General features: G+C 34.9%; 1 protein-coding gene across 5 annotated transcripts in view; it reads left to right on the forward strand.

The window, feature by feature from the left end:
- The window catches only part of DMD (dystrophin), a 2,236,200-nt gene that overhangs the window by 291,235 nt on the left and 1,931,208 nt on the right, over nt 1–13,757 (forward strand). The gene's annotated exons all lie outside the window — the stretch shown is intronic.

Here is a 13,757-nt window from a genome sequence, read left to right on the forward strand (position 1 = left end):
TATAAGTTGGTTCTCTTTTTCTGTAAGCATCAGTCCACACTCAATATTTATTTATTTTGCAAATGCAACTAATTCATGATCAATAACACAATTCTAGATAATTTTTATATGAACACAGTGAAATATTCTTACCTTAAGAGTGCAATATTAAGGAGGTTTATGTGGATTTCAAGGTTAGAGAGACTTAATTTATATTTAATAATTTTGGATTTGGGTAAATCAGTCAAATGCTTTGTAAGTCAGTTTCCTCATCCTTCTATTGTGTATTTGTGTGTGTGTGTGTGTGTGTGTGTGTGTGTGTGTGCGCACCTGTATAATAAATCAAATCCAGAGAGTGGGAGTATAAAGCTAATAAAATATGGACCCTATATGCAAGGCTTTAAGAGAGGCAAAATGGTGATAATGGTTATTTTGCAAGTTATTGTGATGATTAAAAGAGGCACTATATGTGAAAATTTCTAGCGCAGTGCCTGACACTCTTAATATATGTATGTATGTATGTGCGTGTGTGTATATATATATATATATATATATATAAATATATATATATATATATATATATATAAATTACTCTCTCCATGGGTCTGTCTCACTATGTAATAATCTTGGTAATGGATCCAAAACAGTCCACTGGGAGATGCAGTCTAAGAAGTGTTCCCTTTACTACTACAGAAGGTTTTAGAGTGTCATCTATTCTTTGTGGTATTTGATAGCAGAATATTGCCAGGTGCTCTTTAGTGTATTGGCAAGAAGTAAAGTTACTGAATTTTAACTAATCAAATTTCATTTATATTTACTTACTGAGTTAATTAATAAATTGCTATTACAGAACTTTAAGCAAACATAGGAATGAAACACATGTTTTTAAAATCTCAACTTTTTTTTAACTAAGTGGGGCAGAATTAATAAAAAAGAATAAATTATAACAACACAAATGAAGAAGAATAAATGAAAAACAAACTCGGAAATATTTAGGATAGGAATTCATAATTCTCAGAAGATTTATTGGTTGTGTGTATATGGTTTAACTGCTATATCTAGTAGCCTCATTAAAATTTTCTTAATTTCAGAACTTTGTAGCAGACCATAGATAAAAGCTTTCAAAGAAATCTACCAACAAATCAGAATTGTAAAGAGAGTTTTTCATAATAATAATTTAACATAATACTGTCTTTGAATTAAACCAATGAGTTATTTTAGTAAGATGTGTAAACATGATACACACTTGTGAATTCTCATTCCCACAGATCTAAATTGATCATCACCCTCTATACATGGACATTTCCAAGTGTTGTTTACCACAATTTATGTGCTAATATACAAACAGTAGTTTGATACCCTATCTTCTATGAATACATTGTGGGCACTGTCTTAGAGCAATTTTTCCTTACCCTAATGATCACCCCTATTTTAAAAGCTGTGGAAAAATCATATGCATGAGTGCATTTCCTGTTTTTTCCCCAACTTTCCCCCACCGCCGCCGCAGTTCAACTCCCACTTATTTCATTTATTTTTAAGTGTTCTCCCTAAACCTATTACAGTTGGATCAAGAGAGTCCCCATTCTTTCAAATACCGAAGTTGCATATTTAGGCACACCCGAGGTATCAGGAATATAAAGAAATATTTATAAAGACAGAGGGAAAATATTTAGAGATAAAATTTATATGTGTGTATATGTGTTGATTTTTCATTTAGAGACCTGAAAAATATATTTTCCATGTTACCTAAATTTTTTCTTGTCAAGACTTCAGGTACATGACTAAATTTTATCTAGATGCTTTCGAAGATAATGAGCAGAGAAAGCTGATTGATTCAGTTTAAGCCACTTGGTGATATCAAAAGATAAACATAACTGTGAGATATGTCATTTGACATGTATTTATTTCATCACTACATGGAATTGAGCAGTAGTCAAGGCCTGTAGGAGGCACCAAATTAGTTTAAGCTGAATCTTCTGATCTCATGCAACGTGCATATTTGGGAGATGTTGAATAATTGCTAAATGGAGTAGCACTAAGTAGTCTGTGGGTGGTCAGAGAAAGCAGTACTCTGAGTTAGAGTGAATCTAGAAACCTTTATGAGGAGAGTTCTACTGATTGAGAGACCCTAAAGAAAGGAGCATCAAAGAGCAAGACACTCCAGGCTGAGAAAATGGGAACCCATTGAAGTCAGGAATGTGTGTTTTCTTTATAACCCCATTGATCATTACTAGTGCACTAAATAAATATTGTATAATACATACATTTTGGTTCAGTAGTACAGATAATTAAATATATGCTAAATTTAAGAAAAGTGGAAAGTTCTGAATGAAAAAGAGGATGTTGAGGGTGGCTTTAAAAAGAGAGAAAAGGCAATGAAAAATTATCATCTGTCTCTGGTAAATTGGACAAAGAGAAACACATACCACAACAATAAAAATGAATATGATGAGGTAAAGAGGTTTATCAGTGAGGCATATATACACACACACTTTTGTATAATATTTATAAAGTACAGGGATACAGCAAAGTTAGTTTCTTGTTATTTTGTAAAGCTACATAAGGGATAATTTAAGGAGAAAATATGATTAAATATAGCCATATCACTTTGTGTCATTTGAAGCTTAATGTATCTTTGTGGTAAATCCAACTGATTTTTCACTTTCCCAGTACCATTTTAAAATAGGCCGTATCTGTTTTTCAAAATAAGTCTTCTATTAACCTTCGATTCCAAAAATTTTACTAGAATGTGATTTATCACATCTATTCTATAAAGATAAGCAAGCTATATTTATCTCCACATAAACACAAAGCCATTGCTAGGTAAGATTAATTCAAGGTAAATATTCATTCTCTTGTTGTAATTTATAGCTATTTTATAATCCTAAAAAAAGTTTAGTGTTTACTGTACCACAAATATAATTCACATTATAAAAATCTTGCTCATTCACACAGGTTCATTCAAAGAAGCATTTAAGGAAAGTACACTTTTGAAATCATGACCAACAATAGTTTTGTCATAAAACTTGCTTGATGTTTGTGTTAGAGAAAAAGCAATTTGTGGGAAAAAATATTTACTACTAGATCAATTGAAAGATTTAAACTGTCTCCCAGTGAGTTATGTGATGGTTTTGATCCTACTCTGGATTTAGTGATTAACTTTATTTCCATCCTCTAACTTCCCTTTCTCTAATTCTTCCAAAAGTGGTAGACAACTTTATATTTGACTTAGATGAAGTAGAAATGTGTAATTGGTTTTGTCTGTGAACTTTTCAAGGGCTCATGATATGTTAATGTCTTCACTGATACACATGTTATGTCTTCGTTGCAGCAATCTATTGGGTTGGCCAGAAAGTTCGTTGGGTTTTAAGTAAAAATAAAAGACATTTTTCATTTTCACCAAGAACTTTATTGAATGACGTATTCATTAACTGAATGAACTTATTGGCCAACCCAGTATATGCCGATACCTAAAAGACTGGGCACACCCTCTCACAATAACAATAACATGAGACGGAATTAACTGCTGAAGTAACATACTTTTCCCAAGAATTCACCATAATTTATGTTCTAGCCAGCATAATGAGCACAGTATAATACAGATTAACACTAAAATTGTGAGTCAGTAAACAAGGCTTCTTTACACAGCTCTGTACCATAGAGACTTAGGAGAACATGTATTTATATTTTGTTATCTTGCCACACTCTATGCCAATCCATGCTCTCAATACACACACACACACGCGCACACGCACATGCACACAAACACGCAGGCATACACAGAAAGCATGTCATATGTTTAAAGTTAAATGAGCAGTTTCATTATATAAATGGAAGATACTGGAACATAGTAGCAAAACATTGTTTCAGTGCAAGAGGTAACAATATGTATGTACCTTTCCCCTGTGTCAGTTCTAAATGTATATGTAACTAACAAATTTATATATAACCACCATACAAGGTGCCTGACTATCAGTAATAGAGCAGAGCTGTTGTGTCATGGAAGGTTCACCATAGATATAAACAGACCCAGACGGCTATGTCCCTGGCTTCCTGTTTCTCCCTACTATTTGGTATCAGAAAGAATTAGGTCACTAGGAGGATGAAAGGCAGTGAGCTAGGTCTCTGGATCATGATAATAAACCCATATAATGCTTTGGTAACACTTGAATTATTTGCTACAGTTGTTTTGGAGAGATGAACATTGGTACAGGAAACTACAGAAATCCTCATTTCGGAAACAGTGAAGATTAGGAACTTTTTGTTCCTGTATATCCTCACATTAATAACGATATTGAGTTATGCTTTTATGGTTAGTTGCTGCACTGACCTCATAAGATAAGTATTCAGGATGAGCTAAATGAAATTTAGGTGGCTTGCTCAAGGTAAATGGAAGAGATGAAGCTGGAACCCAGGAAACTGGAGTCTAAACCCCATGATATTTCCATATCTGTTGCTGTTGTGACAACTGCTCCACCTACAAAATGCTGCATTTTTCTTGGGACACGTCACACAATTGATAGGTTTTATGAGAAGTGAAGAAGGATTTTGAGTTCATTGAAAACTTTAGAACAGAAGATATTTAATGTTTGCAATACCAACAGAGACTTTAACCTACCTTTGAATGTTTAATAACCCTAAAACTCAACCATTGTTGAGGAAGACTTTTAATTCTTTCTGAACGATTTTTAACACATTAAATGTTAATACTTTTACATTCTAGATTTTGGTGAGTGACGTAATCTAATTTTCAGTATCATCATGTAAGTTGTGAACACTGTTATTTATTAATATTAATTTTATTTCCACTAGTCATAAGCAAATTATTCTGTGTAAGAGACAATTTAAATATTCATTTAAAATACTTTGATGAGAAATACAAAATATTGCTTTATGGGCATGTGGGCTCCCTGACATCTATACTAGATGTTAAGATGACTTCTAGAATGATGTGTTTGTGTTTGCAATTGAGATAATTATGCTAATGGCCTAATCCACTGAGGACTATTCCCTTGAATGTTTTCCTGAATCTAATCTTTGCGAAGTATCCAAGTAACAAAGGATATCATTCAGTTAGTGAAAGGAAAATTGGATTGTGATAGGTCTCACTGTTTTCAATGAAAGACAATTTATTGTTTATATTGCAGATCTTTCTTACAAATATGCTGTTCTTTATCAAGCCACTGTTACTGAGCTCTTAATAATTCTAGCTAGTTTTAGAAGGTATACATGTTTTGCTCTATGTTCTGAAATATGAGAGAAATGGAATTGTTAATTGCAGTACCTGTGTAATGTGGAGTGATCTCAGTGGCAAGCACGTGCAGCTGGCAAATGTAAATATTTACCAATTAGCATGATTGTTGCTAGCAAAAAACAATTCTCTATAGCTAATAGGCAGATGCATTAGTTATGTGATTTATTCTGTCTTAGGGCCCTATATAACTTTCTAGCAAAACAACATATATTGACTTTAGTGATTTATTTTCATTTTGGGAAGAACAGCTGGCACTCTAGTACTGTCCCACTGGAGCATTATGGTTGCTAAAATAACCTTTCAACATTCAACGGATATCTATTGAGTGCCAACTCTGTGGCAGGCATAGTATTGTACCCTGAAAAAGGCACAATAAACATGATTTTTCTTCTCTAGGAGATTATCATCTGAAGGAAGAAACAATGATAAAAACAAATAATTAAAATAAAATTTGGCCCTTAATATAATAGAAGTGCCATGGGAACATAGAAGGAAGAATGACTGATTGCTTGGAGAGAAGGACAGCTTTTTGAAAAGAGGTGACATTTAATCTGAGGTTGTCCACACAAAGACAATTTAAAGAAAGGTGAAGGCAACAAAAATTGCATGTGGAAGTATGGAATGCTTCAAGAAGTTTGGCCTGTCAGGTGACAAGTGACCAAGGAGATTGTGTGAGTGGAGAATGCAGGCTGTGAGAGAGAACACGATGCCATTCCTGAATAATTGTATTGTTGCTGGGGCCAGTTGGGCTAAGAATGAGTATCGGTTTAATCATGTTAATATTCAACTTCTGGTTGAAAAATGTGTAGTTTTAAAGCAGTAGGCAGTGACAGAGCAATTAGACTGCCCTCCCACCACCAATCCTTCCTGCAAAATTGAATCTGAAGCCTAGACTTTACACTTAGGGAATAGACATCTGCATCTAAAATGAAAATGTAAGTGGGTTACATTTTTTTGTAGAGTTGTTTGATATCACACACACTCATCAGCGCACTGCATCGGAATCACCTAGAGGGCTTGTTAAAACATAGATTACTAGAACCCACCACCAGAGTTTTCGATTCTGTAGGTCTATGGGGGGCCCCAAGAACTTTGTTTTTTTAACAAGTTCTCAGTTAGAACATGTTCCTGTTATTAAAATTACCTACAGTGATTATGTCAGACAGTGAATAGATATTTTTAAAATTACATCTGTGTATTAAGTTCCTATCCTTTATAAACAATCATTTGTATTGAAGGAAACATGCTTTGACAGCAATACCCTGTTTCAGGTCAGTCTCAACCTATCAATAATGATGCTATTGTCTGGGAATGCTGGGGACCCTCACCTGGTCCCTTAGCACCTGTGGGAGCCTCCACAGACAATCCTTGAGTAGAGTCAATATTGTGGCTGGACTGGCTCTTGTGATTCTTTATTATGATTTCAAGAGGCATCTCAGCATCACAACCATCAGAGAACTTTGAAAAAAAACAAGGTTTATTGTTCAGAAGTCCTGGAGGTTACAAGGCATGCCTGGGACCACGCAGTGACATCACAGGTAGAGAGAGGGAGAACCTGGGGTTCTGCCTTTATTAGGGTCGAGGGTGGGATACCTAGGGTTTTGTGGGTTCACTCTTTATTGGTGAATTTAAAACATAAGAGCAGGAATTAAAGCACTGGAAGAGAAAAGCATCCTGTCAATCAAACTGTCAGTTATCTAACTCAACCAGGGCTTTCTAAAAGGTGGAACTTGCATGGATGAGGCAGCCTGGCTCTTTATCTAGTTATGTAGCTGGTAACGTGCTTATTCCAGATGATGTCTTTGAAGTGGATCCCTTGGCAATTAAAAGCTTAATGTCAGGCACTTACATTATGATCAAAAAAACTAATTTTCAGGTGCTTACACTACACACACATAGTCTATATTCACCAACTTATTGTTTATTGAAATATATTATATATCAGGTGCTCTAGGTTTTTGAACATGACACTAAAGAGACGTGCTAATGCTACTGGTACAGGGACCACGACTCTGGGAACAACCGCTCTAGAATATCAGTAATTTAATATGGTCTGTAGTAGGGAATGTTTAAGGAAACCTCATCTAGGATTTTGATGAATCCTCAAGGGGGAATGATCTTTCTCCTTCTCCAGTTGAGAATCACTACACTTGGTTTAAGTTGTGGTCTATCTTGAGGGATCTTTATTCAATAATAGAATTGGGCTGGTGTTAAAAGACTCAAAACCTACCAATCAGATATTTTATATATATTGTGTGTGTGTGTGTGTGTATATATATATATATATATATATATATATATATATATATATATATATATATCCTGTATTTAGTCTTATACTACTCTTTTTATGTTACAAGTCTCAAAAATATATATCTGATTGGCACAGATATCTGAGACAGGTAGATAGATAGAATATTTTTTTAAAACTATGTTCTATAAGCAGGTAGGTGATAAGGAAAGCAATTAATATAATTGAGCTCAATGTTCTGGAAAAAAAATAGCCTATCCAGGCATGCTGTCAACTGTATCTCCTCATTTTCTTTCACTGCAATTATTTCATGGGCAACAATATGTTTTTCTTACTAATATAAAGTTTCCAATGGATATACAGTGTCCTACGATCTCTCTTTTGTTCATTACTTTGCTTCTACAAAGAATTTTATTTTAGTGGTATTCTGAGGCTCTTTTTCTGTGCTCCATTTAGGGGTGATGTTTTGGACTTTACCTGGGTTCCTTTGGCCTCCTAGAATTTTCTATCCAGTTATGATCATGGTAACCAGAACACAAAGAGTTAAGACCAAATCTAACAGTAATTTATTGATACAAGTTCAGCTGTAGAAATCTCTCTTGTAATGCAGCTAGAGGCAGATTTGTAAAGTTCATGCACAATAAAAGGCAGAGTATGGTTTTAAAAAGTCCTTTGCCTAATCTTATTCTAATTTAAGCCCTAATTTCACTATCTCAATTCTATGTACAAAGAGAAGTAACAGTAAAAGTAGACAATAGGTGATCAGTAAATAAGCAATCACTTTCAGCCTTGTCCAGAATTGTGGCCAGCTAATGGATGGAGACAAGCAGACCCGTTAATTAGAAATGTGAGTGAAACCACCCCATGGTTTAATATTAGTTGTCATTTAATGAGAACAAATGAGAGTTATGGATGAATTTGCTAAAAGTTTTCTTCTTTGATTTAGCTCACATGGCACCTAGAAAACCAGTCTTTTCAAAATACGTGGTCAATGGATGGTACTTTTTGTAAGAACTGGTCCTGCTATTAAAATTATCTGCAACTATTATGTCAGTCAGAGAATAAATATTTTGAATATTATGCCTCTGCATTAAGCTTGTATCCTTCATAAATAATAATTTATATTTAAGAAAACATTTTTATAGAAATACACATAAAGTCTACATTCATTAACTTATTATTTATTGAGCACCTATGACATGTCAGGTGCTCTAGGTTTTTGAACACAGCATTAAAGAGAAAAGTCCCTTTAATTATAGGGCTCTATGAACCAGATGAGCTAAACTAAACAAGGAAACATTTAGCAAACTATTTGACATTCTCTGTATTTATTTGTCAACTTCTTTTCTCTCTATATACCTGGAATATAGAATTTTGGATGGTGATTGGTACTAAAAGGAAAAATAAAGCAGGATGAGGAAAGGCTAAGAATAGGGTGGGTTGCTATTTTCTATAGTGGATCCTGGGAAGACGTCTCTGAAGAGACATATAAGAAACTGGAAGGAAGGGAGAGAATGCATCATTCAGATGTCATGGAGAAGAAAGTTCCAGGCAGAAGGAAGAACATGTATAAAAGTCCTGAGGAGGGAGGGAATGTGTGTGTGTTCGAGGGGCAGCAGGGTGGCTGGAGTAGAGTGACTAGGGGAGAGTGCTGTGAGCTGAAGTGGTATTAGGGGGACAAATCAGGTAGGACCTAATTGACCATTGTGAAGGCATTGGCTTCTACATTATGGTAGATTAGGAGGCTGAGAATTTTAAGCAGTGGCTAGAAGCAATGTAAGTTATACTGTAGGATGTATAGGTAGAAGTGAGAGGTGAACTAGAGGCTAGTGTAATAATCCAGGTTGGGTGTGTGTGTGGACCTAGGACTTGGTTGGTAGCCATGGACCTGGGGAGAAATTACCATAGTTTGGATACATTTTGAAAGTACAGATAACAGGATTTGCTGATGGACTAGATATGAAGATTGAGAGAGTAGAGAAAAACAATTTTAGCCTGAACATAAGGAAGGATCGGATGGCTGTTTACTAGGATAAAAAAGACTATTGAAGGAGAGGGTTTGGTGGGAAAATACAGGTAAATTTCCCATGAGAAATCATGAAAAAGAATTTTAGTTTTAGTATGTTTTCATGGAAAGAGTATTTTCAGCTCCTGAAAGTTACGTCAAGGTTGGAAGGAAGGAAGGGAGGAAAGAAGGAAGGGAGGGAGGGAGGGAGGGAGAAAGGAAAGGAAAGGGAAGGAAGAGAAAGAGAAAGGAGGGAGGAAGGTAGGAAGTTATCTCAATTTTCCAAAAAAAATGAGAGAAGATACATTCATACACACAATGATAGTGGTACTTTGTATATGTAATCCAGTACAATTGCATTGGAGTTAACTTGATCTTTGCCTCTCCTGTGACCTAGTGTGGATGACGATACATCAGTGGAGACAGCTTTGATTTACCTCTGGTTTCTTTCTTCATAGCATTTACTATGTTAAACCATTACTGACAGCATTATAATTATTATTTACATATATTTTACATCCATCTATTAACTGAACTCCTTTAGGGTCTGAACCTTGACTCAGTCATCACTATATACTCAGCCTAGAGCATACACCCTGATGTACACTGATACTCAATACATATTTGTTGAATGGATGGAATGAATGGCGATTAGGAAGGAAGGGAGAAAGGATTCGAAAACAATGTTGGTCATACCATCCATTATCTCAGTCCTTTCTTCTGTCAACACTTTCTCTTTCATCTTCTTTCATGTCCTCAAACATCACCTCTACCCAGGACCTAAAATTGGGCTTGACACTTTGGAAGCACTGAGAAAATGATTTTTGAGTATGCAAACTTCCAACTATGCATTTGTAACATTGAGTTTAAAATCCACATTTCCAAGCACTTCCTGAACCTTCCCACCAAGCCATGGCAAAATCCTGATATGATGCCTGGATGATATAAATGGGGATGACCTGGTTGGATAGATGGAAACAAGAAGGTTTAGTTAGTAATTGGAAAAGGGGAGCAAGGAATTAATCTGATGGGTGCAAGGTATTTTTTCGGGACGCTAGGCAGATATAGATACCACAAATTGGGAGAGGAACTGAGAGAAAAAGGAGAAGAGAGCCACTTTGGAGGGTTGTTGATCACTTTGGTTTTAGATATTGAAATATTTGGTTTAATGCGGTTATGAGGCATTCAGGAAATCTGTATGAGGACAAGTACTAGATTCAGAAGCCTGAGTTTTAACTCCCAGTTCACCACTTAGTGTGTGTAAACTTGAGTAAATTATTAAACCTTTCTAAGCCTCAACTTCCCCATCAAATATTTATTTAAAAGAGTAAAAGAAGTTCTGCATGCAGAGCACATGGAATTATACCTGGCATCTGGTAAACTTTCAATAAGTGGTATATAATATCGTTTATATTCTTGTGAGGGCAAGAAGAATTGAATCCCTCTGAGAAGAATGCTTGAGGCTGGCATTTGTCTGACAGGCTTTTATTTTGCTAAGTGGGGTATGAGAGCTGATGGATTTTGGTTACATATTTTGCTTAATGGGGTATGGGAATTGAAAGAATTTAACAAGAGATGTGTGGGGAAAAAATATCAGGTTTGAAAACACAGCTTAAACTTCGTTAGGATTGTTGACTAGAGAAATAGATGAGGCACCTCAGGTAGAGCATGTGGCCATGAATGAAGTACTGGGTAACAAATATATTTACAGTGTAAGTCAAAGAAAAAGAGACAGAGAAGAGCAGAGAGCATCAGAACAAGGTGTGATTATCATTGTCAGAGGCCCAAGGAGTTAAAGTTAAGATGAGAACTCAAGCCTGCTGTTATACATGACACCTTTTAGAATGCTTGTTCTTGACCCTGATGTGCAGCTACTCTCCAAAGACCTCTCTCTAGTATTCTGTGTTTGACACCTAGTGCCATAGATCCTGTTCGTCATCTTTCTTGGTGTACTCTCTGGTTTTTAGCAGAGCATAACCTCTGGTAGCTTCCTGAGAAAAGGCTCAAGGGAGGTAATTTTTTTGACATATTATGTCATAAAATATTTTATTCTATTCTTCCTTTTTTGCTTACTTTTCTGTATCCTCGTGATCTTGTTTCAGAAAATGGAGTCACTTCTCTTTTACTTTCTCTAGATTTTCGATATAATTCTCCCACAGTACTCTTCTGCTTCTTGTATTGTTCATATCTTCTATGGTCCTGCTTTCTTGTTCATTTATTGTTTGTTTTATTTTGAGGAACTCTTTTACTTTCAAAGTCATTCTTCAAATTATCTAGTGATCTTAACTTTTTGTTTACACTTAAGTGTGAGATACTGATATTTGATAAAGTAAAATACCCTTTCCTGATAAAAATACTGAGTATAAAAAGGAATCATTGGATACTGTTGCTAGCATGTTATACTATGTATATACAGTTTAGTCCAATTGTCAGCATATTACTTAATGAGGACACATTCTATGAATTCTGACCAAAGACAAAGTTACAGTAATGTTCAGCTATCTTCACTACTGCTTAACATTGTGTTGGGAGTATTAGCCATCACAACCAGATGAAATAAACCAATTCAAGGCAAATCAGTTGAAAGAAGAGGTAGCAGTGTCCCAATTTGCAGATATGACTGTTTACCCAAAAAGCCACAAAGAAACAATAACATTAACAAACCCAAACACCAATACAAACAGTAAAATAATTCAGTAAGTTAGCAGAATATAAAATTTACATGCAAAATCAGTAGACTTCATGGTAACGAGCTGGAAGATTTTATGGATCAGACATACCCATTTACAACACGAGAGACAAGAAACAAATTTAATAAGAAATTTTCAAAATCTATATTTAAAACTCTCCTGGAAGACACAAAAGAAAATTAAAGGGAAAGACCTACTTTGTTCGTAAAAGCATGACTTAACATCATTAAAGTATCTATTGTTTTTAAGTTAATGAATAAATTAAATGACATTCCTATATAAGTAATATTTTCTTCTGGACTTAGATAAGCTGATCCTAAAGTTTATATAGAAAAATACGTGCTTGTGGGCACCATACCTTTAACTTCTCCCAGCTGTTGGGGAGAAGTATCTGCAAAATAGCTCAAAGATATTGTTATGTATATCCCTTGTCAGGGGGAGGGGGGAAACCCGACCAGGACCCTGCCCCAAGGCTGCACTATTGTTTATTTTGACTGTTCCTCTCTTGTCTCTGCTCCCTTCCCTTCCCTAATTAGCATCTATTTGTTGGAACTCAGGGAGGGTCATGGAGGCTGAATGAAACCTATTTCCAGTAATCAAGGAATGGGGGACACAGAAAGCTTTTGTGCCCAGGAACCCCACAGGGTCCTGATTGGTATCAATGGTTATAGATTTATACCTTTTTAAAAGTTATTTTCCTCTTGTTTTATAAGCAGCCTTCTGATAAATTTTTTAAAATATATTTACACAATCATACTGATATATTTTTTCTGATATTGAAGGAGAAATATATGTATTTAGCAAAAATGAATGTTGGCTTAGGTTTTCTCTAATGGTCTCTCCAGGAATCTGGACCATTGTTTGTCACCACAAAGGATGAAAATGTTTGATTGTAATATGCCAGTTTTCAAGTAAAGTTGATTTTGTTTCTATCTTTTAAGAATGAAGGCAAATATATTTTTATTTCATTAATAATATTGCTTGCATTTTCTAGACCTTTCCCTAAAAGCACATATTTAATTTTCCTGAGTTGTTTTGGTTACAAATTCTCCTATTTTTAAATTTTCAGCTTTTATTTGTCCACCTCCAGTATTCTGAACTGCTGAGTTTCATCATAGCTGTGATATAAAAAGGGCTAATTCCCTAAAGTCTCTTTTAAAAATTGCCTTTTACTCTTTAACCTGCTATAGAGTTTATGTAGAATGATGGAACCATTTCACAGAGTCACTCCTGTGAATATTTGCCTTGCACATGGTAGATAATAAATATTTCATTGAACAAAAAAAAGAGAATGAAGACAAAGCAGAATGTTTTGTATTACTGATTTTATTATCATAACTGACTTGAAGAATTAAATACAATTTTGGAATGTCAGCAATATTCTCTTGATGTTTAGGTATGCCTCACTATATACTATGCACATATATTCTGAAAGAAGAAGTTCAAATGAAGATTGCTTCTAATAATATTCTAAATGAGCTGTTTAAGTAGTGTATATTGGTAGTAGACATAGGGAATTTATTCAGATCCTATATATAAGGCATTTCAATATATCCCTGAGGATCAAACCTGTTATCT

The sequence above is a fragment of the Grampus griseus genome (genome assembly GCF_964374135.1).
Source record: "Grampus griseus genome assembly, chromosome: X".
NCBI lineage: Eukaryota > Metazoa > Chordata > Mammalia > Artiodactyla > Delphinidae > Grampus > Grampus griseus.